This window comes from Phyllobates terribilis, unplaced genomic scaffold (genome assembly GCF_046119375.1).
Source record: "Phyllobates terribilis strain yellow unplaced genomic scaffold, ASM4611937v1 Scaffold_5__5_contigs__length_657084704, whole genome shotgun sequence".
Classification (NCBI taxonomy): Eukaryota; Metazoa; Chordata; class Amphibia; order Anura; family Dendrobatidae; genus Phyllobates; species Phyllobates terribilis.
The window spans coordinates 30659877-30685629 of NW_027362765.1; the positions used below are offsets into that span (position 1 = coordinate 30659877).

The following is a 25753-nucleotide window of genomic DNA, read 5'->3' on the forward strand; positions in this document are numbered from 1 at the left end:
CTTTGGAATACCATGAAGGATATGGGTGTTCCAAACCAGCTGATCACCTCATTAGGAGCCTTTACATCGACCAAGAAGCAACGGTCCAAACGGAACAAGGCGACACGGCATGATTCATAGTAGAGAGAGGCGTCAGACAAGGCTGCATCCTGACACCCTTTCTCTTCAATCTACTTGCAGAAGCTATTTTCAGAAAGACTGCGCTTGCTGAAAAAGAAGGAATCAAAATTGCTGTACGAATCATCAACAATCTTAAATACGCAAATGATACAACATAAAGGACTGACTAAGGAGTGTCAAAATGGAAAGCTTGGACATGGGACTCCTCAATACAAAGTAGACAAAGATATTGACTACTGCCAGGTATGACGGGGACACATTTGAGATGGACGGCGACAAACTGGAACTTGTAAAGGACGTCAACCTACTTTAATGATCACTCAAGATGCAGCATTGACACCGGAAGTCAATAGGAGAAAAGCTATGGGCAAATCAACAATTAAGTCAATGGACAAGGTCTTCGAATCAAGGAACATTTTACTGGCAATAGAGACACAGCTTGTACATAGTCTAGTCTTTTGCGTAGTAACGTGTGTGTCACGCTTCTTTCTGGAGCAAGATGGAGCACGATGAGACTGAAGGAGGATAAAGTTCTGCCAGTAGGGAAGGACTCGAGAGGGCACCCCTGATACCTTCCCTGCGCTACCCTAAGCTCCCTAGCATCCCTAGATGGGTTCTTTCACCCCATACGGCGATCACGTTCCTATCCCTAAACAAGGAGAAGGGAAGTGTATATCAGGCACAAACATCCAAAATATTACAATAAATACAAAAATATCCAAAAAATAAAAAATTACTTTATTAATTAAAAAAAAACAGACACAAAGGTACATATAAAAACAATTAAAAGCAAACAAAAGGTTTGGGGAACCCCATTTAGCTGCAGGAATAATGAAGATCTCCATTTTTTTTCTCTTTCCCGCATTTACAGTGGGGAGGTGCAATCTGTCAGCCTATCAGCAGCGCACACACGGAGCAAAGTGCTTTTTTTCACACAAGCAAGGGCATGTGTCATTGGCTGTGTATGTCACATGTCCTTGCCCTATAAGACCCAGCCATTTTCTCCGTTGCCACCATTTTCTCACTGCTGCAGCTGCGTGTTAGACGGCACCGCTGTTGCTGTGTGCACTATACCTTGTTAATTTCAAGCCAATTTTCGCACAAATCTACAGATAGCTTGGGAGTAGGGAATAGTTGTGATTGCAGTCCTTTTAAGGACTAGGTTACAGCATTTCCTACGACTTTTATCAGGCAGGTCTGTGCTCTTAAATAGATAGGTTGGGAGTAAAGACTAATTGTAATTGCAGTCCTTTTCAGGACTAAGTTACATCAGTTCCTATCAGTTTTTGCCAGGCAGGTCTGTGCCAGTGCTGTGCAAGTTTTTTTCACAGCATTTGGCTGAATCTAGCAAAGCTTATCCTTTTTGGCCTATTGCAGAGTGTGTTAGTCAGTGGAGTAGCCTATCTGTGTTGCAAGCTACACCACCTGTGTATAGAATACCAATTTTTTTACTGCACCTAGAGAAGTAAAACCTTTTGGGCATAGCATCATTCTATCAGTCCATCTATACTAACCTCCACCAGGTTGCAAATTGAATATAATTTTTTCCTGCATCTAGCTCTGAAAAAATATTTGGGCTTCTAGCTGTGTGTGGGACTTGTTCTACTAGTCCATCTATACTGACCTCCATCAGGTTGCAAATTCAATATAATTTTTTTCTGCATCTAGCTCTGAAAAAATATTTGGGCTTCTAGCAGTGTGTGGGACTTGTTCTATTACTCCATCTATACTGACCTCCATCAGGTTGCAAATTGAATATAATATTTTTCTGCATCTAGCTCTGAAAAAATATTTGGGCTTCTAGCAGTGTGTGGGACTTGGTCTATTAGTCCATCTATACTAACCTCCACCAGGTTGCAAATTAAAAATAATTTTTATCTGCATCTAGCTCTGAAAAAATATTTGGGCTTCTAGCAGTGTGTGGGACTTGTTCTATTAGTCCATCTATACTGACCTCCATCAGGTTGCAAATTGAATATAATTTTTTTCTGCATCTAGCTCTGAAAAAATATTTGGGCTTCTAGCAGTGTGTGGGACTTGGTCTATTAGTCCATCTATACTGACCTCCATTAGGTTGCAAATTGAATATAATTTTTTTCTGCATCTAGCTCTGAAAAAATATTTAGGCTTCTAGCTGTGTGTGGGACTTGGTCTATTAGTCCATCTATACTGACCTCCATCAGGTTGCAAATTCAATATAATTTTTTTTCTGCATCTAGCTCTGAAAAAATATTTGGCCTTCTAGCAGTGTGTGGGACTTGGTCTATTAGTCCATCTATACTGACCTCCATCAGGTTGCAAATTCAATATAATTTTTTTTCTGCATCTAGCTCTGAAAAAATATTTGGCCTTCTAGCAGTGTGTGGGACTTGGTCTATTAGTCCATCTATACTGACCTCCATCAGGTTGCAAATTCAATATAATTTTTTTCTGCATCTAGCTCTGAAAAAATATTTGGGCTTCTAGCAGTGTGTGGGACTTGTTCTATTAGTCCATCTATACTGACCTCCATCAGGTTGCAAATTCAATATAATTTTTTTCTGCATCTAGCTCTGAAAAAATATTTGGGCTTCTAGCAGTGTGTGGGACTTGTTCTATTAATCCATCTATACTGACCTCCATCAGGTTGCAAATTGAATATAATTTTTTTCTGCATCTAGCTCTGAAAAAATATTTGGGCTTCTAGCTGTGTGTGGGACTTGTTGTATTAGTCCATCTATACCAGGGGTGGGCAATTAATTTTGCCAGGGGGCCGCATGAGAAATTGGGATGGTTTTAGAGGGCCGGACTAATATAATTAACTCCGTTCTACCCAATACTGTATATATACATATGCTATCTTTTCATAAACAAACAGTATGTTAAACAATGCAAAGATTTAAAATACAATGAAAATACGGAGGACCTAATTACATCATTATTTAATGATAAGATGTTGAACTGCAACCAGCTTGTGATTGTTCACTTTAGAAAATTGTTAACTTTAACAGTGTTTGGAAAAAACTTGCTATTTTAGGTCAAGATATCATGTTAGTTTTTTAACGAACGGCATCCCTTTAACTTCGTAAAGAACAGAAAATTAAACATTTCAATAACATGAAAATGTTCAATGAGAGTAATCTAGCCTGTTTTGGGCCTGAACAAGTTCATTGAAGTTAGGTTCAATATCTGAGGTGGATATGCGAAGAACAGCACACAAGTGATCATCACTGAGAGAGGATCTGTATCTGGATTTGTTGAACTTCATCAGTGAGAATGTTTGTTCACATACGTAGGTAGATCCAAAGAGAACCAACATCCTCTGAGCATGCCTCCTTATGTTTGGAAAGTTTTCCTCTTTGAGAGAAGAATAAAACTCCAGCAGTGATACTGATTTAAAAAGCTCTGCCAGTAGATTGTCAGACTGCAGATCAATGAGTTCTAACTGGACATCACTGGGTGCATTATCCACACAGCATGCAAAGGGAGAGGAAATCGTGTGCATTTCACTCTCAACTCCTTTGAAGTCTTCAAATCTTCTGGAAAATTCATCATATAAAGCCGCTAACATGGATGAATACTTGTCGAGGTGATCAGCTGATGGTGTGACTTCTTTCAGTGTTGGCACGTGAGTGAGAATTTTGTCCTTCAATTGGCTAGAAAGAAACTTCAACTTTCTCATGAAAGCTGTCACCAAGCTGAACATTTCATGTGCAAAGAGGCCTTTGCCTTGGAGCTTGCTATTTAGCTCATTCATTAGTGTAGTCACATCAATGGAAAAGGCCAGATCTGCCATCCAGTGCTTATCTGAAAACTCTGGGATGTCTTTGCCTTTCATCTTACAAAAATCCTGAATCTCAGCTCTCAGGTCCCATACTCTTTTAAGCACCTTTCCAAGGCTGAGCCATCTCACAGCGGTGTGGTAGCCTATGTCACTATGTTCACTTTCTTGCTCCTCCAACAGTGCAACAAACTGTCTGTGATTCAGCCCTCTTGCCCTGATAAAATTAACTGTCTTAGTTACAACATCAACAACATGGCTGATTTTTAGCACCGACTTGCACAGCACTTCTTGATGAATAATGCAATGCAAAAATATCAATTTCTGTTCTGGGTTTATTTCATTCACTTTATCTTGCATCCGCTTCAAAAGTCCAACGTTTTTCCCTGTCATATTTGGACAGCCATCGGTTATAACACTTACTAATTTGTTCCATTTTAGGCCCAGTTTGTCCATGGATGCATTTACTTCGGTGAACAAATCACTCCCTGTTGTGGTACCTTTCATTGATTGGAAAGCTAACAGCTCTTCGGTCATCTCAAATTTTTTTGTTATTCCGCGTACAAAGATAAGTAACTGGGCGGTATCACGGATATCACAGCTCTCGTCCAGAGCCATGCAAAAAAAAATAAAATCATCAACTTTGTTTTTCAGCTGAAACTCCAAATTCCCCGCAATGTCTTCTACCCGTCTTGTTACGGTTCGTCTGGAGAGGGGCACATTTGAAAATGCTTCTTTTTTCTCAGGACAAATTATCGCTGCAGAGTCCACCAAACATTCTTTGACGAACTCCCCTTCACAGAATGGCTTACTGTTTCTTGCAATTTTGTGGGATATTACAAAGCTTGTCCTGACGGCTGCATCCCTGGATGTGTGGAGCTTTGTAAAAAATCCTTGCTGCCTTTGCAGTTTTGATAGCAAATCTTCAGATGCCCGTGCCTGCTCTGCCTCTGTCAAGTTCTTGTATTTCTCTGCATGTTTAGTCTCATAATGGCGACTTAAATTGTAATCCTTAAACACAGCTATCTGCTCTCCACAAACTAAGCATACAGCTTTACCTTTGGCTTCAGTAAATAAATATTTAGAAGTCCATTCCTTTTTAAAAACTCTGCATTCTGCATCAATCTTCCTTTTTTTAATGTTAGCTGACATATTTAAGGGCTAACTGTGACCCGCAGATGTCAGGGTCTACTCTGGTGCAAGGATGATAAAGCTCACTGCGTCTGCTGGGACTCCTGTGGTTCCTGATGTATCATGAGAACAGGAGTGGTACACACATACCACGTGCTTCCTCCCCTGTCCCCTGCAGCAGCCACTCTGTTCTTCTGACACTCGGGCAGAGAATCGGGACTCCCATTGGAAGAATTGTCTGCCCGAGTGTCAGAAGAACAGAGTGGCTGCTGCAGGGGACAGGGGAGGAAGCACGTGTACTCATCATTCCTCAGGAACCGGAGGAGTCCCGGCAGACGCGGTGAGCTGTGTCCCGCGGCCGGTCACATACAGAAACATTCCCCCCTTCCTTTTCATAGCCAGTGTAACACAGCCCAACTCACATGCTCCAGAGACCATACAGTACGCCTGCCCTGCAGGCTCTGGAGCAGCACCAAGGCCCCCACCACAGCCCCCCTATCCCCGCACTGACTTACATAGCCGCTGCTCTGTCAGCGGTGCGCGGGATGAGTCACCGCCTCAGTCCATCCAGGGATCCCAGCTTCAGAGGTTGCGAGCTGCCCCCGCCCCCTAGACCCGCCCCCTAGCGTCAGAGAGGACGCGCCCGGCGTGTCTATCAAGCGCCCGGCGTGTCTCTAAGTCACGGCAGAAGGAAGGAACCGGAGGAGTCCCGGCAGACAAGGTGAGATCATGCATCCTTGCTGATCTGCCGGAGCGCCTCCGCGGGCCGGTCACTGACAGCCGGCGGGCCGCCCCTTGCCCGGGTCTGATCTATACTGACCTCCATCAGGTTGCAAATTCAATATAATTTTTTTCTGCATGTAGCTCTGAAAAAATATTTGGGCTTCTAGCAGTGTGTGGGACTTGTTCTATTAGTCCATCTATACTGACCTCCATCAGGTTGCAAATTCAATATAATTTTTTTCTGCATCTAGCTCTGAAAAAATATTTGGGCTTCTAGCAGTGTGTGGGACTTGTTCTACTAGTCCATCTATACTGACCTCCATCAGTTTGCAAATTGAATATAATTTTTTTCTGCATCTAGCTCTGAAAAAATATTTGGGCTTCTAGCAGTGTGTGGGACTTGTTGTATTAGTCCATCTATACTGACCTCCATCAGGTTGCAAATTGAATATAATTTTTTTCTGCATCTAGCTCTGAAAAAATATTTGGGCTTCTAGCAGTGTGTGGGACTTGTTCTATTAGTCCATCTATACTGACCTCCATCAGGTTGCAAATTGAATATAATTTTTTTCTGCATCTAACCCAGCCAATAGTTTTGGCCTAATACCACAGTTTGGCCACTCAGCTCTGCTCGGTTCCCATCCATTGTTTTTTTGTGCAAACAACTCCAGAGTTGTGAATTAGTTAACCACCAAAATGAGTGGAAAAAGGCCTGCTGCTGGTGGAAAGGGGAATAGGCGTGTTGGGAAGGGGAAAAAAGGTTGTGTCCGTGGGGTAGGTGTTAAAGCAACAGTAACATCTGCAGAAGAAAGACCATCTTCCAGCCAAACTAAAATGTCTACTTCTTTTAGCGGACAATGTGATAAGATCCCTTTCTTACGGCCACGCCAATCGCTACAAATTCCAGATGAGGCACAAAAACAGCAGGTGCTTCAACGGATATCAAGTGCTCCTTTAAGTGGGCTCTCCTCCACATCAACTTCAACATCACAAATACTCCAGTCCTCAGAGGTGTCACCCCAATCGCACTTGCTTCCTCACCGCTCCCAAATCTCCAGCTGCCCATCTGAGTATGAGGTAGAACAGATGGTTGAGTCTGCAGAACTGTTTACTCATACTATAGCCTGGGAATCAGAGGTCGGCTCCAGCGCTTCTGTGAATCCAGACGAGGAAATGATCTGCACTGATGCCCAGAATCTTTATGAGTCGGATCCAGGACCAGACGCAGAAGGTTCTGACCATAATGTAGACCCTCATTCCCAAACTGTAACTCCTGCTGGTGGAGACAATGAGGAAGACGATGATGAGACTCAAATACCTGATTGGAGCGACAACTTTAGTTTTTTGTCAGGGCAGGAACAGGTTGGCTCTGAGGACGACGGGTGTGATAACACACAGGGTAATGATGATGAGGTTGGAGATCCCACTTACTGTCAACCCACAGTCAGCCAAGAGATGAGGTCAGCTGAGGAGGTGGAGGAGAATGCTAGTGACGACGAGGTCAGGTTGCGCCTTCCTGGACAGAGACGTAGTACTGGAAGCACGTCAACAACTGCATCCTCAATCACAACTCTGCCTCTCACCACAAGTCGTGGTGGCTCTTCAGGTCACATGGGTGCTAAGCCTTGCATAGCCTGGGCATTTTTTCAGATCGATAAAGATGACCCAACTCGTGTTATCTGTAACATTTGTCAGCAAAAGCTAAGTAGAGGCCAAAAAATACATAGTTTGAGTACTTCATGCATGAACCGGCACATGGACATGAAGCATAAGTTGCAGTGGGAAGCTCACTGTGCTACAATGTGGCCTAGCCGGCCGGGCCAACCACCGTCTGCCACATCTTGTGCATCCACGGCCTCTTCATCCTCTGTGACTGGGGGGACAGCAGTCACACCTGTTTTGGGACGCAGACCTGCCACCTCTTTACCCGCAACAGCCAGCGTGATTGGCAGGTCATCATTTTCTTTGGAGGTGGTAACACCTGCTGGTGTTGAGCGCTGTCCGACATCGATAGCACCACCTTTCGATCAAGGCAACCTAACATGTCCGCCTGCATCTTCCTCACAGACCGGCAGTTTGCCGGGGACACCCTTATCAACCCCGTCTAAGCACAACAGCCAGCCCTCGGTCCCTCAGATGTGGACAAGTAAAAGACCATTTCCTCCTAGCCATGAGAAAGCTAAGAGGTTGAATTTCACCATCTGCAAGCTCTTGGCTACAGAAATGCTGCCTTTCCGCCTGGTGGACACAGAGGATTTTCGAGACCTTATGTCCGTCGCAGTGCCCCAGTACCAGATGCCCAGTCGGCACTACTTCTCAAAGAAAGGTGTGCCTGCGCTCCACCAGCATGTCGCACACAACATCATCGCTTCTTTGAGAAACTCTGTGTGTGACAGGGTGCATTTCACCACAGACACTTGGACGAGTAGGCATGGACAGGGGCGTTACATGTCGCTGACTGGGCACTGGGTAACTATGGTGACAGCAGGACAAGGGGCTGCTGTCCAAGTCTTGCCGTCCCCACGAGTTGTGCGTCAATCCTCTTTATCTCAAAGTTCCTCCACTGCTTCTGCCTCCTCAACCTCCTCTCGGTCCTCCACCTGCACCCAAAGCCTGTCTGGTCATGCCACAAGCTTTCTAACTGCGCAGAAGGGATCCTGCACACCTCCTTACTATGCTGGCAGTAGGGCTCAACGTCATCAGGCGCTTTTTACTTTGAAATGTCTGGGAAATGTGAGTCACACAGCTGAGGAGTTGTGGTCAGCTCTGGAGAACCAATTTCATGAATGGTTGTCTCCACTGGACCTGAAACCAGGGAAGGCCGTGTGCAACAATGCTGCAAACCTGGGTGCGGCCCTTCGCCGGGGCAATGTCACACACGTGCCTTGTATGGCTCACGTGTTGAACCTGGTTGTCCAGCAATTTTTAGCCCACTATCCCGGACTAGATGGCCTTCTGCAGAGGGCACGGTCGCTGTGTGCTCACTTCCGCTGTTCGCATCCCGCAGCTCAGCGACTTACATCTCTACAGAAGTCGTTGGGCCTGCCACTTCACCGGCTAAAATGCGATGTGCCTACCCGGTGGAATTCAACTCTGCACATGTTGCAGCGACTGTGGCAGCACCGACAAGCCCTGGTGCAATACGTTCTGACGTATAGCCTGGGCCAACGAGATCCAGAGGTGGGGCAAATCACGCTGGAGGAGTGGTCTCAGATCAGGGACCTATGCACCCTTCTGCACAGTTTTGAAATGGCGACGAAGATGTTTAGTGCTGACGATGCCATTATCAGCATGACTATTCCGGTGATTTACATGCTGGAGCACATGTTAAACAGAATTCGGAGTCAGGTGGTGGCACAAGAGGAGGTGGAGGAAGTAGAGGAGGAGGAGTTGTATGCAGAAGGGCTAACATCTGCAAGGTCCAGACGGTCGGCAGCACCAAGGCGGCAGACATGTGAGGGTGGGGGAGATGGTTTTACCAGGGCGCATGGTAGCAGCCAAACTAGTGAGGAAGGTGCAGGAGCCCAGTAAGAAGTGGAGGACGAACTGATGGAAGACTCATCAGATGAGGGAGACCTTGATCACATTTCTGTTGTGCGAGGTTGGGGGGAGAGGACAGAGGAAGGAAGCATGATTGTTACCTCGCCACCAACACAACAGGGACTTTGTGCTCCTGGATGCGCAAGACACATGAGTGCCTTCTTGCTGCACTACCTGCAACATGACCCTCGAATTGTGAGAATTAGAAATAATCCTGACTACTGGGTTGCCACACTGTTAGATCCCCGGTACAAAAGTAAATTTGCAGAAATAATTCCTGCCATAGAAAGGGATGCACACATGCAGGAGTATCAGCAGAGACTGTTGCAGAATCTTACATGTGCTTTTCCACAAAACACCAGTGGTGCACATAGTGAATCTCACAGTTCCAACTTGCCAACCGTGGGACCGTCGAGTGTTCAGCACTCCAAACCGTAACAGAAACACAGTATCTGCTGGTAACATCAATTTTGCGGAATCATTTCACCACTTTTTTAGCCCATCCTATGCAAGGCCACAGGAGACAAGAAGTCTGACACATAGTCAACGCCTAGAGACGATGGTACAGGAGTATCTCCAAGTAAACATTGAAGCCATGACTGTGTCACTGGACCCTTGCTCTTTTTGGGCTTCCAATCTGGATAAATGGCTGGAGCTCGCCACTTATGCCTTGGAGATCTTGTCATGCCCCGCAGCCAGCGTTCTGTCTGAACGTGTGTTCAGCGCTGCTGGTGGTGTGCTGACAGATAAGCGCACGCGGCTCTCCACTGATAATGTAGACAGACTCACGTTCATAAAGATGAACAAATCATGGATCCGAAACGACTTTTCTACCCCTGTGTCATCCTGGGGAGAGTAAAAGCTTGATGATTGGTTAAAATCACCTCACCAACCGTTTTAAGCTTTCAAATTACTAATCATGTTTATCTGTATCTTGGCTGGAAAATAATTTGTGCTTTGTAGCAGTGTGCCGTACTGATTCTATTAGGCCATCTATACTAAGCTCCACCAGATTTAAAATTAATAATAATTTTTAGCTGCATCTAGCCCGGAAAATAATTTTGGGGCTCCGAGATGCGCAAGACACATAAGTGCCTTCTTGCTGCACTACCTGCAACATGACCCTCAGATTGTCAGAATTCGAAGTAATCCTGACTACTGGGTTGCCACACTCTTAGATCCCCCACACTCTTTGATCAACCTTTTCATTTTAATAAAGACCAAAAAAATGGTAATTTTTGAAATTATAAGCATTAGCAGGTTATTAGAAACTGAAATCAAACAGTTTTCAACTCAAAACTTTATTCTAGGTGATGTTACATTTGCACATAGGACCCCTTGTTCGAAAGGAGCTTCTGAACTCTCTCGTCCATTGAATTTGTCAGGTTTTGGATCGTTTCTGCTTCAATTGTTTTGCATGAGGACAGAATACCCTCCCAGAGCTGTTGCTTAGATGTGAACTGCCTCCCGCCATCATAGACACTCCTTTTGATGATGCTCCAGAGGTTCTGAATGGGGTAGAGGTCAGGGGAGCATGGGAGTCACATCATAAGTTTGTCCCCTTTTATGCCCATATCAGCCAGAGATGCAGATGTGTTATGTGCAGCATGAGACGGTGCATTATCATGCATGAAAATGATCTTGCTGTGGAATACACGGTTCTTCTTCTTGAACCATGGCAGGAAGTGCTGTTTGAGAAACTCCACATACATTATGGAGTTCATCTTTACCCCTTCAGGGATCCTAAAGGGGCCGACAATCTCTCTCCCCATGATTCCAGCCCAAAACATTACTCCACCTCCTCCTTGTTGGTGCTGTAGCCGTGTTTGCGTGGGGTGTCCATCAACCAGCCATCCTCCACTCCATCCATCTGGACCATCGAGCATTGCACAGCACTCATCCGTGAACAAAACAGTTTCGAAGTCAGTCTTCATGTATTGTTTGGCCCACTGGAGCCGTTTCTGCTTGTGTGAAGTGGATAGAGGAGGTCGACAGGATGGCGTACGCACAGCTGCAAACCTCTGAAGGACCCTGCATCTTGTTGTTCGGGGGACGTTGGAGGCACCAGCAGCTTCAAAAACTTGTCTGCTGCTATGACAAGGCTTTTTTGACGCTGCTCTTTTAACCTGACGTAATTGCCTGTAGGAAAGAGTCCTCAATTTGCCCTTATCAGCACGCACACGTGTGTACTGTGAATCAGCTACATACTTCTTGATTGCCAAGACACTTCATCCTGATCATCGCACAATGTTGATTGTAGTCATGCCTTGACCTAAACACTCCACAATTTGTTGCTTCTCAGCAGCCGAAACATCCTTTTTCTTTACCATTTTGGCAGAAAATGTAGGCTGCTTAATAATGTGGGACAGCCTTCTTAAGTAGTCTTGCCTTTCATTGGACACACCTGCCAAACTAATTAGCACAGGTGTCTGCAATTGCTTACAGTGATATAAAGAGCCCTGACACACATCACCATCAATGAGTTTAACTGACAAACAAACAAATTCTTCCCTTATCACTCCTAAACACTTTTTGCATAATAATTTGGAACACAGTGTACATGTGCTTTTCCACAAAACACCAGTGGTTCACGTAGTGAATCTTACAGTTCTAACTTGCCAACCGTGGTCTGTATGGAGTTGTTCAATAAAGGGCCCAAAGTTAAGATAACATAGATGGGAGAGGTCTCTATGAATAGGAATTCCTAAGTATTTGATACCCTGTGAGGGTCAGGCAAAGGGAAAGTTGGACTGGATGGAATCCTGTATGGATTTGGGGAGGGAGACATCGAGGGCCTCAGACTTCACTGCATTGATTTTAAAATTTGACCATGTAACAAAGTGATCTATTTCAGCCATAACAGCAGGGTTGGATATATGTGATTGAGTGATATATACTAGGACATCATCAGCAAATAGAGAGCACTTGTACTCTGTGCCTCCCACCTCAATCCACCTAATATTGGGGTTATGGCGAATTGATGAGAGCAGGTGCTCCGTCACTAGGATGTATAAGAAAGGGGACAGAGGACATCCCTGCATTTTCCCATTGGTGATTATGAAAGGTGATGAAAATGTTCTGACGCGCCCCCTGGGCCTTGGGACACCCGGAGCCGGACCCTTTTTGGTGGATGCTGGTGGTTGTAGTCTCCGTGGCGGCGACCCGGTTCCGTGGCTCAGTGCGGTGAAACCAGTGGCGGAACTATTTATGTGGTTTTGATGTTTAAATGTCCGACTACGCCACCCGTGGATTGCGGTCAGAGTGAACCGCCGCTGCAGGGCAGACCGCTGAGGCTGGTGTTGTGGGTGCAGCAGAGCGTAGCATAACTCCCCATGGGAGGAGTATAGTCTCAGGGCAGTGTATGCGGAGGATGGGGGTGATGGTGCAGGGCAGCAGCAGTAACGACACGGAGTCAGTGATGCAGTCCAGGGCCTTTACTCACAGTTCTTATTATCCAGACCACTTCTGCAGGTAACGGCTGCCCACGTCGTACTGTGCTCACCAGGTGAGGGGCTCAGACAACTCCCAGATAACTTTGGAGCGCTTCACAGGACCCCCTTTGTGTGTTCTTTGTCTGGCCTTTCTTACCAACCCTTCTGTCCGGCTGCCTCGGGCCTCCTCTTGGTAAACTTGGCGCCAGTTTCCCTGACCCTATGTGGTGCCTTCCTAGCGGGTGTAGCGAGGGGCTGCGCCACATAAAATGTCACAGCCTCCGGTTTCTAGCTGAGGGTCGTTTCCCGCCTCCACTAGTTTCGGGGACCGGTCTCCCCCTTTGGCCTTACCCCTCCACGCAGGTGGATTCGGGCGTGCGGTGGCGACTCGCCCATCCGCACCCCTGGGATCCCTTCATTTCTCGTTCCTGGAGCCTTCTCCGCTCCTCTTCCTTCCTTCTCCCTTTTCCAGGCCTGGGCCTCTGTTACTAGGCCCGCCTCCGGAGCAGAGCTCATGCAGAGCCCCTACTCCCTGTCACTTCTGCTCAGACTTCTCTGCACTGAACTAAGATGGTGCCCACCTTTTATACTCCCTTCTCAATGCACCCAGGAACTGCTTCCTCCCTGCTCCTGCACTACAGGGTTCCCCTTCCTCAGTGTTCCCTCCCCCCACTCCAGCCAGGGACAGGGACTGTCGTGCCCATCTCAGGGGCATATTGGTCACCCTGCCCCACGGCAATGTGGTGTAATGCATGCAGGTGTCGGGTCCTGATCCACAATCCATCCTTACCTGAGAGTGAGATATCAGACCTCTGGGTGAGGTGCAATACCTCTGTAGCAACCAAGCCCTCAGGGTGCTACAGTTCCATTTATCTTCAGCCTAGGTGACGTATTGCGATCCAGGGCCGTGATTTTGGCTATAAAAGGGTCCCCTAGACCCCTACCCCAAGCTTTTTAAGAGAATAAAATATGGCGTGCCAGGAGACTCTATGGAATGCTTTCTCAGCATCCAACGAGAGTATCTAATTACAAATTTTTAACTGCATCTAGCCCAGGAAATACTTTGTGCCTAGTAGCAGTGCCGGCTAGTCAGCGGATTATCCCGGCTATTAAGCAAGGTACACCACCTGTAGTTTGGACACTTAATTTTTCCAAAGGAAATGCTTCGGGACCACGGGATACTCAGTGAAGAGCATCAGGAGGCACCCCAAGGCATAGGGGCTGGGACTGGCGGTAGGACGCCTTGCGGTGGACAGCCGAGCTCGATCCTTATAAAAGCTTTTTAACTGCAGCAGCTTTAGTGGACGCTACTGGAGCTGGAATTACGCGGCTGCTGGCATGAGACTTGCCCTCCAATAGATCCTTGTAAATGGATTTAAAGTGTATTCATTCATATTAGAGAGACAATTTAAATTAAAAAGCTTAGAGTTGCCTCCACCACAGGGGGGCTCGCTCGACCCACCAGCGGACAGGCACCAGTATTGGGAGAGGGGGGCTGGCCATCAGGGTCCACCGCGGCTCTGGCACAAACCCGGCGACATGGAGGTAGCACAGGCAGGAACGGACTGGCTGTGTTGGCTTCTCACTTTTTGGATTTTAGAAGGGCATGACATGCCTATATCTGTGTCTCCCCCTCCTTTTACTCCTCCACCTCTTTTCTTTTCGCATGACTATATGTACTTCTCACTTTTCCATGTGTTAGTTATGTCTTCTGAGCAGTTTGTCAGCTTTTGGACACCTTTGAAGGTGTTTTCTATGTGTTTCTATGTGTTTTTGTTTGCCTGCCATTGGTTTTAACGGTGTTCGAAGGTGTTCGACGAATATGATATAAACAACAGTGCAATGTTGAAAAAGTTAACTTAACATAAATGACTGATCAAAGATAAGACATTCAAACAAACCACTGGATCTGCAACCCACAATATAGACTTAGAAAGGGAGAGAGTCACGGACCCCACAGGTTACACCCAGTGGTGTAGCATCCTATCCCTGTCTTACCCTAAGTACCATCCTGTCTAGTCAGTAGGACAGCAGGAATGCTTGCCCTGCTCTGACGTAAAGACACCGAGAGGAAATGGACAAAGACAAAAGAAACCCACAATTATACAAAATAACACCCAAACAATCGAGTGGGATATAGAGAAGGACAATGGGAGACACACTCACAAACCAACTACATGCAGATATTTCCTGAAACAACTCCAAACACCTGCTCCCTTCTCAGCTCACTCCTCCAGCTCCATCCCAGTTTCCAAGAAAGAACCTTCAACTTAATGTTCTTAGAGGACAACCACACCAAATCACCAACACACAGGTCCGGACCCACCAAGCGTTTCCGATCAGCCATACTTTTATATTTGGAACCCATCCTCCTTAAATTATTAAGAACACCCTGCCACACTGATATAATAGATGAAGAAAACCATTCCTTCTCAGGTACTCCTGAAGAACGATTACTATTGAAGGTGCAGAATTGAGAATCGTGATGTACTCTTAAAATTCTAAGATGGAGATTCACAGGGACAAACAGTTTACCTGGAGGATAGGTGGCAGGGGCGCCCCTTTCTCCGGGCTTCTACAACCTCCTTCTTAAGATCATGTAAAATGGGAACAGGCTCGCCACTATTTCCTTCCCCGGAAAACAAAAAAGTTGAATCTAGGAAAAACAATGACCACCTTGCCTGTCTAGGTGTAAGACATTTAGCCGATTCCAGATACAATAAATTTTTATGATCGGTGATGACAATGACCGGGTGTACTGCCCCCTCCAAAAAATTACGCCATTCTTCGAAGGCCAATTTATTGCCAAGAGTTCCGTATTGCTGATATCATAATTCTTTTTGGCGAACACAAGTTTTTTGAGAAATATGCACACGGACACCTTTTACTAGGAGACAAACACTGTGGCAATGCAGCCCCAACTCCTACCTCTGATGCATCTGCCTCCACAACAGTTGGGTAACGTCAGGTTGTATGAGGATTGGAGCAGAAGCAAAACATTTCTTCAAGGAATCAAATGCTTCACAGGCTGATTTTGACCATTTAGAAAGTCTGTCCCTTTCCTGGTTATATCCATAATTGGCTTGGCCACTATCAAAAAGTCCTTGATGAACTTGCGGCAATAGTTGGCAAAACCCAGAAAATGCTTTAAAGCCTTTAAATTTTCAGGACGATCCCAAACCAGTACCGCCCAGACTTATGCAGGATCCATATGAAAATAGGTGGAAGATAATACAGTGGGTATGGAAAGTATTCCGACCCCTTTAAATTTTTCACTCTTTGTTTCATTGCAGCCATTTGGTAAATTCTAAAAAGTTCATTTTTTTCTCATTAAAGTACACTCTGCACCCCATCTTGACTGAAAAAAAACAGAAATGTAGAAATTTTTACAAATTTATTAAAAAAGAAAAACTGAAATATCACATGGTCATAAGTATTCAGACCCTTTGCTCAGTATTGTGTAGAACCTCCCTTTTGAGCTAGTACAGCCATGAGTCTTCTTGGGAATGATGCAACAAGTTTTTCACACCTGGATTTGGGGATTCTCTGCCATTCCTCCTTGCAGATCCTCTCCAGTTCCGTCAGGTTGGATGGTGAACGTTGGTGGATAGCCATTTTCAGGTCTCTCCAGAGATGTTCAATTAGGTTTAGGTCAGGGCTCTGGCTGGGCCAGTCAAGAATGGTCACAGAGTTGTTCTGAAGCCACTCCTTTATTATTTTAGCTGTGTGCTTAGGGTCATTGTCTTGATGGAAGGTGAACCTTCGGCCAAGTCTGAGGTCCAGAGCACTCTGGAAGAGTTTTCATCCAGGATATCTCTGTACTTGGCCGCACTCATGTTTCCTTCAATTGTAATCAGTCGTCCTGTCCCTGCAGCTGAAAAACACCCCCATAGCATGATGCTGCCACCACTATGTTTCACTGTTGGGATTGTATTGGGCAGGTGATGAGCAGTGCCTGGTTTTCTCCAGACATACCACTTAGAATTATCATCAAAAAGTTCTATCTTCGTCACATCAGACCAGAGAATCTTATTTCTCATAGTCTGGGAGTCCTTCATGTGTTTTTGAGCAAACTCTATGCGGGCTTTCATGTGTCTTGCACTGAGGAGATGCTTCTGTCGGGCCACTCTGCCATAAAGGCCCGACTGATGAAGGGCTGCAGTGATAGTTGACTTTGTGGAACTTTCTCCCATCTCCCTACTGCATCTCTGGAGCTCAGCCACAGTGATCTTGGGGTTCTTCTTTACCTCTCTCACCAAGGCTCTTCTCCCACGATTGCTCAGTTTGGATGGACTGCCAGGTCTAGGAAGACTTCTGGTGGTCCCAAACTTCTTCCATTTAAGGATTATGGAGGCTTTTGTAACCTTGGCCAGATTGGTGCCTTGCCACAATTCTGTCTCTGAGCTCCTTGGGCAGTTCCTTTGAGCTCATGATTCTCTTTTGGTCTGACATGCACTGTGAGCTGTGAGGTCTTATATAGACAGGCGTGTGCCTTTCCAAATCAAGTCCTATCAGTTTAATTAAACACAGCTGGACTTCAATGAAGGAGTAGAACCATCTCAAGGAGGATCACAAGGAAATGGACAGCATGTGACTTAAATATGAGTGTCTGAGCAAAGGGTCTGAATACTTATGACCATGTGAAATTTCAGTTTATCTTTTTTAATAAATTTGCAAAAATTTCTACATTTCTGTTTTTTCTCAGTCAAGATGGGGTGCAGAGTGTACTTTAATGGCTGCAATGAAACAAAGACTGAAAAATGTAAAGGGGTCTGAATACTTTTCGTACCCACTGTATCTATTATATTCTTAAAGAAAGCTACCCAGAACGATTTATACATATTCTTCAAAAAAGAACCTATTAAGACATTGTTAATAACATTGTGATACGATCAAGTGTAGGTCAATGTATCCTTTACTACAGCTATTATAATGGTACCAGACCATTATCTACATGTTGATATAGTAAGATGAAATGAGTTCCACACATCCCAAATCTTATTGAATTTTCCAAGCAGCCTCTATTCTGATACATTGTTCGCTCATAAGGTATAATTGAGTTTACCAGTTCAATCCAAGCTCCAAGAGATGGATGTAAATTACCCATCCAGCGTAAGGCTAATGTTTTCCTAGCTAAGAAAAGAGTCTCCCGTAGGAAAATTTTAACATGGTATCCCCATATCTTTTCTTCTAGCCCACCAAATAAGCACACTAGTGGATTAAGAGGAACAAGAGTAGATATAAGGAAGGTTAACAATGAGGTTACCTCATTCCAAAAGGATAGGATAGCTGGGCATCCCCACACTATATGTATAAAATCCGCATCCATTGTATGGCATCTTAAGCATTATAAAGTTTGAGACCGTCCCATTCTGAATAACCGTGACGGGGTCAGGTATGATTGGTGTACTCTATATAATTGGGTCATTTTGTTATTAGCCGATGGGGACACCTTGGTTGGAGTTTCAAGAATCTCTTCCCAATCTTCATCTTGGATATCAGGAATGAGGAGTTTCCATTTTTCTCTTACTGTCAATAGAGTAGAATCAATAACCACATACAACATGTATGTATATAGAGTGGAAATAAGGCCTTGGGGACCTTGTGATTTGAGGATCCCTATTAAAGGGAAGGACGATATTGTTTGAGTTATATTTATATTGCCTAAGTGTGATTGAATTGCTGATCTGAGCTGTAGATAGCGATCCCGTTATTTCCTATACATTTCTATGGGAAATCCATCTGGCGCAGGTGCCTTCCCTGAGGCCATATCCACTATAGCTCTATTTATCTCCTCTACAGTAAAATCAGCATCCATAAAGGCTTGTTGAGTGGGGCTTAATATGGGAAACTTTATGTCTGATAGATATTCAAGACATTCTAAGGTGTTAAATTCACCTTTGGAGCTACAGTATATAGTGTTTTATAGTAATCATGAAAACATTGGAGTATGTCATCTGTTCAGGTTACTATCGAGTTATCTGACTTTCAAATTTGAAGTATAGTGTTGGATGTGTTATGCTGGTGTACTATAAATGCCAGTAGTTCCCTGGTTTCCTAATTCAAAATGTGACTGGCGGGTAAAGAATAATTTACGCTAGATTTGGTGTCCATATTTTGGGTATATAACCTGTAGGAGTTAAACCATTCAATTCTATTTTCAGTTGTTTGATTAGCTATATAGGTTGTTTCCGATTTCCTCAGTTGTTTTTCCATTTCATCGTCCTAATTAGATATCACCCGTTTAATATAAGATATTGTAGAAGATAAACATCCTCTTTAATACGCTTTAAGGGTGTCCCAGAACAAGTTAATATTTCGGGGTTCAGGATGAGATGAAATGAAACAATCTAACTGGTCTAGTGTTTTATCGTTGGGGCCTATCAGTTTCAGCCAGAATGGGATTAGCTTCCAAAATAAATTATGATTTGTTTGGCCAAACCTAAGTTTAAGTATTATCGGACTATGATCTGAAATACCCCTGTTCCCATGTTCCACATCCCCCACCCACATTGCCAAGTTACTGGATCCAAATATATAGTCTATACGAGATAAAGTGCGTCTAGTGGATGAGTGGCAGGTATATTCTCTCGCATCAGGATGACGTATCCTCCACAGATCCAACCAGCCATTGCCCTCCATGAACATTGATAACTGGGAGGGAGAGGAGGTCACTCCAGAGACTACATCATCAAATCTGAGTCTATCAAGACAGTTTTCCATGACTAGGTTGAAATCTCCCATACACATAACATGTGCATCCGGATAATTTAGGGCAAAGCTTACCGCCTTTATAAGAACTGTCATATTAGCTGGGGCGGGTTATAGACACATATGACATAATCCTTCAAATTTACTGATGCATGTACAAAAATAAAACGTCCCTCAGGATCTCTCCGAGCCTCTTTGACCTCCCATCTAACGTCTTTGTGTATTAACAAGGACACCCATCTAGAGTAACTGGTGTGAAATGCATGGATGGACCATTGCAACCATGGTTTCTGCACACAACGAGCCGAATCTCTGGTCAGGTGTGTTTCAACCAAAGCTAAAATGTGAGGATGATGACGCGTAATCTGAGAAAAACTTTAATTCTCTTTCGAGGAGATTTGAGACCCCTCACATTCCAGGTCATACATATAATTTCAGATCCCATGTTCCCCTATCTAGATATGATGTACATTGTCACACAAGTTAAATTTTGCAAGCAACTTAATTGGTGTCTTGGCAACAGTATCTATATAAACATTAACTATCAAAACTAAAACAAGAAAGAACAAGATAAAGTTCAAAAAGGAGCACAATCTCATGCTCCTGCTGTATTCCAAAAAGAGGGTACCTTCATTGAACACAGTGTCTGGTATTGTTGTTATATTGGACACTGGTGGAAAGAGCTCCTATCGTTACAAGTACCGGAGAGAGTTCCGTTTCCTATGCCTTGAGTCCAAAAAGGAAAAGTGAAGAACAAAGTAAGTGTGGCACCCCAGGGGTCTGGTTTCCACAGTAACAAGCAATGTTATGTCTGAGAGCAGGTGGGAGGTCTCTTGGTCAGGGATCCTGTGCATGCCACACCTCCTGCCCAGTCCTGGGAGGGGAAGAACTTCCCCTATAAAAACCTAGGGCTGAGGCAGGGTTAGTGAGTAGAGAAGAAGTAGAGACAGAGAAGCAGATATAGGAAAAGAACATCAGGAGCTCTGTGGGAGCAGTACTACAAGGAGTCAGGGGCTGGCAGCTGTAGAGCTCGCCCTGACTGGAAAGTTATCACCGGACCCGGAGTCCGAGGCTGTGGGGACTAACTCCTATCCAGCAGCAGAAACCGACCGGCAGGGGATTGCAGGTCCTCTGGCCCAGAAACCCGAAGGCACGGTCACACGCATGGGACCAGCACCGCCGTCGTGGAGCGGAAGCTACTAGAAGGCCCCGAGTCACCGGCCATACGGGTGAGCACCACACGGTACACTCAGGGACGTGGGCTACTTATACCCGCCTCTAGCAAGGTAGCCGGAAGAGTATCGTTAGTTTGGGAGGCCTACAACTCCGCCTGGCCAGGGGAGATCCCATCTGCTCAAGGACTGACCAGGCCCCAATCGCTAGCCAGTACTCCGGGAGGGTCTATCTTTGTCACCAGTAAAGACCCTGAACTACACCGTACCGTCTCCGAGTGGTTCCTGCTACCCCCATCATCCACGTCGGCTGCCCTGAGGCCATACCCCTCCCGTTGGGGGTTATACTATCACGCTGCACAATCCTACCACCGGCCTCAGCGGTCTGCCCTGCAGCGGCAGCTCCTTAGCTGTACTCAACGGGTGGCGTAGTCGTCCAACATCTACCGCTAATACAGCGCCACTTAGTCTGACTCCCTGGGCACGGACGGGATCACCGCCACGAGACTACAACCCTCAAGAGATCCGGCTCCGGGTAAGCTCCCGCGTGCGCAACGCAGCGCGACACAGGCCCAGGGGCGCGTCATAAGCATATATACATACTCACACATATGAATATATACATTGTGACAAAGTCACTGGTAGTGTGTCTGAAGGGAGGTATGTGTTGCTAAGACTCTTAAGCTCAGTGATGTGAAAACCTGCAAGTTCTCCTGCACATTCGGTGCAGAGAGAGTTAATAGAACCACATTTACAAGGGAATGTTTTTAGTGGATAATGAAAGTGCAGGATGAGTCGTTATCCACCCTACCTCCCAATCAGGGGAGTGTCTGGGCTTTAAATAGCCAGCCCTGACACTCAGGTGTGTTCAGTACCTGGGGAAACTTTGCTCCAGGAAGTAGCTCACACGTGCTGTGCTGAACCTGTGTGTGGCTAATTGTGTGTGGCCAGACCTTGGCCCATATATGGACTTTGCTGCAAGTTTTGTATTTTGTTTTGTCTCTTTAGCCGAATGGGCTGTGTTTTTCTTTATGGACTTGAGGTTAGTTTATGACTGCTAAATAAACTAACCCGAAAATTTAAAGAGACAGTATCCCGTGTTTTACCTTCGCATACAGCCGAGCTTGTTGCTAGACCACAACATATAGGGATGGTGGCAGATAGGTCAGGGTTTCTTTCCATTTTCTCCTGTATGCTACTACAGCCATTCCATGGCCTCTGTCGGGGTTGTAAAAATTATCGAGGAACCCTCATAAACAATTCGGAGTCGAGCTGGGTAAGTCATTGAATACTGAATATTCCTTTCTCTGAGTTGTTTCTTGACCTCCATGAATTGAGCCCGTTGTTTCTGGAGATTCATAGAGAAATCCGGGAATATTGATATTGTGGCATTGTTGAATTTAATGGGACTTTTTTTAGTTGCCATGCGGAGAATAGTGTCTCTGTCCCTGAAATTTAGTAAGCGTGCCAGAAAAGGTAGCGGTGGTGTGCCTGGGGGGAGAGGTCTGGTGAGGACCCTATGAGCCCTTTCCACAGCAAATGTTGGAGAGAACTCATCCCCTAAAGTGTCTTTTGGTGAAGTTGATCTTGATTCAGCCAGAGAGACATGGTGGAGATCATTATAAATGAGCCCCAGAGCAGTAAAAATTTCCTTGACCATCTGAAGTTACTGAGAACCAGATGGAAGGGAAAATTCCCAGGCTTGGAGGTCTCCTTGGAGAAGGGAGATTACCATCGCCACCCGCTGCGCCATGCTACCTGAGGAATGTGGGTGTAGCTTAAAGTATAATTTGCAGGTCTCCCTAAATACCACTTGTCTCAGCCGTTAGAGAACCTATGCGGCATGGCTAGTTTAGGTTCCGACAGAAGTTGCCCAGGAGCGGCAGACCGTAAACCTGGTGTCAAAGGTGGGCGTTACAAGGCAAATGAATGCAGGTCTGCTTCCTGCAGACATAGTTTTTATAACTGCTCTGCCAGAGCAGCCACAGGATCCATAGTTGATCCAGATAAGGTGGGCCAGTGATAATGTCATGATTCTACCTGAAGTAAGATGGTGCACGGAGAGACAGAATGAGGAGGAAGCGCTGCCACTAGGAAAGGATTCAAGGTGCATCCGTGATACTTGCCCTGCATCACCCTGAGCTCCCCAGGGCCCCTAGATGATTATTTCACTCCGTGCAGTGTCTTACTCTAAGTACCACCTTGTCTAGTGAGTAGGACAGCATGAACGCTACTCCTACTCTACTCTCTGTAAAGACACAAAGGGGATACAGACAGGGATAGAAGAAAACCATAATCATACAAAAATACTCTCAAAAAATCAGGAAAGGAGAGGGTGAGGCAAATCAAATGGGAATAAATACTGGGAGACACAAAAACTAACTACGCACAGATATCTACTGAAACAACTCAAAACGCCTGCTCCTTTCTTAGCTCACTCCTCCAGTTCCAAACCAGGTAGTTGAAAGCTATCACCAGCAACAACTGAAGCTTAGAGGAGGGTATTTAAATCAGAGGGAAGTGATGAACTCAGGACAGCTGAGACAACTCAGGATGGACAGCTCCAGGAGACAAACAGGACTGTTAACCCTTGCAAGAACAGAGCAAGGAAAACCTGAACTGGTAATAGAAATGAGAAGCAGTTCTAACCAGCCCAGATATACGTGTAACCAGACGCCAAGATCTTTTGGACCCACTCTGTCGCGGTATCCCCGTGACAATATGGATATGAAACCTGGACGATAAAGAAATAAGACAGAAGAAGATCAATGCCTTTGAAATGTGCTGGAGAAAGATGTTATCAGACCAGGGGATGGCAAGAAGAACAAACAAATCAATTTTGGAACAAATCAAGCAACACATGTCACTCGATACAAGGATCATCAAGCTACGAGTTACCTACTTTGGAGATATCATACAAAGAGAGCAGTCACTGGAGAAGGAGATCATGGTCAGAAAAATAGAAGGACCAAAGGCGAAGAGAAATATCAGCAACCGATGGCTTGATACAATCAAGATAATGGCTGAGAAGACCCTGGTGGACCTATCTAGGCTTGCACAAAATCGATCCTCCTACAGCATTCATCCATCAAGTCGCCATGGCTTGAGATGGAGCTGAAAGTTCTTAAATAATAATAATGATAAGTTTTCTTGTAACATCTTCACTCCGGATGCGCACAGTTCACACTTTGCATCCACTGAGGCCCCTGATCATGTGACCCCTGACTCCTCCCCTCCTGTGACCTCATCACAGGTCCTGTGCGCACAGAACAGCCATACACGTGGTGGCGGCTCTGCAGGTGGAGGTATGTGGAGATTCCCCATTACTGGCGACATTAACCCCTTCAGCACTGAGACTATTTTAGTGTTTTTCTGTTACTACTTTCTATGAATCCTGACGTTTTTGCTCCTCTTCCTCTGATAGATACATACGACCCAACTATGGAGGACGGACACATGGAAGCCCGTATTCCTCACATAATACCAGGGGCATGGCTAGGGTCAGAAAAGATCAGGGCCCAGGTCCCGGGCATATGTTTTGCAGACTACCAACCACACCAAACTAGAAATATAACCATAGATAGCACAGTGATAACTCTGAGCACAGATAATATTGTATATGTCGTCTGCAGTCCTATGTAACACCACAGATAGCAGTGATAACTCTCTAAGTACAAATAATGTTGTATATGTCGTCTTCAGTCTTATGTAATGCCACATATAGCAGTGATAACTCTCTAAGTACAGATAATGCAGTGGATGTCGCCTGCAGTCCTATGTAACACCACAGATAGCAGTGATAACTCTCTAAGTACAGATAATGCAGTGGATGTCACCTGCAGTCCTATGTAACACCACAGATAGCAGTGATAACTCTCTAAGTACAAATAATGTTGTATATGTCGTCTTCAGTCTTATGTAATGCCACATATAGCAGTGATAACTCTCTAAGTACAGATAATGCAGTGGATGTCGCCTGCAGTCCTATGTAACACCACAGATAGCAGTGATAACTCTCTAAGTAAAGATAATGCAGTGGATGTCACCTGCAGTCCTATGTAACACCACAGATAGCACAGTGATAACTCTCTGAGCACAGATAATGTGGTAGATGTCTTTTTAGACACCACTTTAGGCACATGGCACATGGTTTGTAACATCAATCTATATATGTGTTATATGGTCTCAGCTACTGGTGATTGTGTCAGCTATTTATGAGCTGTGGGCCTTTACTAATACATTTGTATGTTTATCATACTATCTAATAATGGGATTACTGACCTAAGAGACTTATACATATGTAATCACACTGTTGACTATATATGAATTGACTAATATATTTAACTGCATTGATTTATTTATTTGACTATGTATGAATTGTTTGCATACTCATCTGTAATTTATTGGGATTTTACTGTGCCTTATATTGTCATCAGTTGTACCACACTGTCCAACGGTTTTAATGGGTTTTTAGGGGTTATTTTATGGTAATTTTGCTAGATGTGTTCAATAAAGATTTATGAGATTACAAATAGACTTCAGTAATTTGTATATAACTATCGTCTACATACAGTGGGTACTGAAAGTATTCAGACCCCTTTAAATTTTTCACTCTTTGTTCCATTGCAGCCATTTGGTAAATTCTAAAAAGTTCATTTTTTTTTCTCATTAAAGTACACTCTGCACCCCATCTTGACTGAAAAAAACAAATGTAGAAATTTTTTCAAATTTATTAAAAAAGAAAAACTGAAATATCACATGGTCATAAGTATTCAGACCCTTTGCTCAGTATTGTGTAGAACCTCCCTTTTGAGCTAGTACAGCCATGAGTCTTCTTGGGAATGATGCAACAAGTTTTTCACACCTGGATTTGGGGATTCTCTGCCATTCTTCCTTGCAGATCCTCTCCAGTTCCGTCAGGTTGGATGGTGAACGTTGGTGGATAGCCATTTTCAGGTCTCTCCAGAGATGTTCAATTAGGTTTAGGTCAGGGCTCTGGCTGGGCCAGTCAAGAATGGTCACAGAGTTGTTCTGAAGCCACTCCTTTATTATTTTAGCTGTGTGCTTAGGGTCATTGTCTTGATGGAAGGTGAACCTTCGGCCAAGTCTGAGGTCCAGAGCACTCTGGAAGAGTTTTTCATCCAGGATATCTCTGTACTTGGCCG

General features: G+C 44.9%; 1 pseudogene; it reads right to left on the reverse strand.

The window, feature by feature from the left end:
* Positions 1-3226: 3226 nt before the first annotated feature.
* On the reverse strand, positions 3227-5032 carry LOC141271401 (general transcription factor II-I repeat domain-containing protein 2B pseudogene; annotated as a pseudogene).
* Between the last annotated feature and the right edge of the window lie 20721 nt (positions 5033-25753).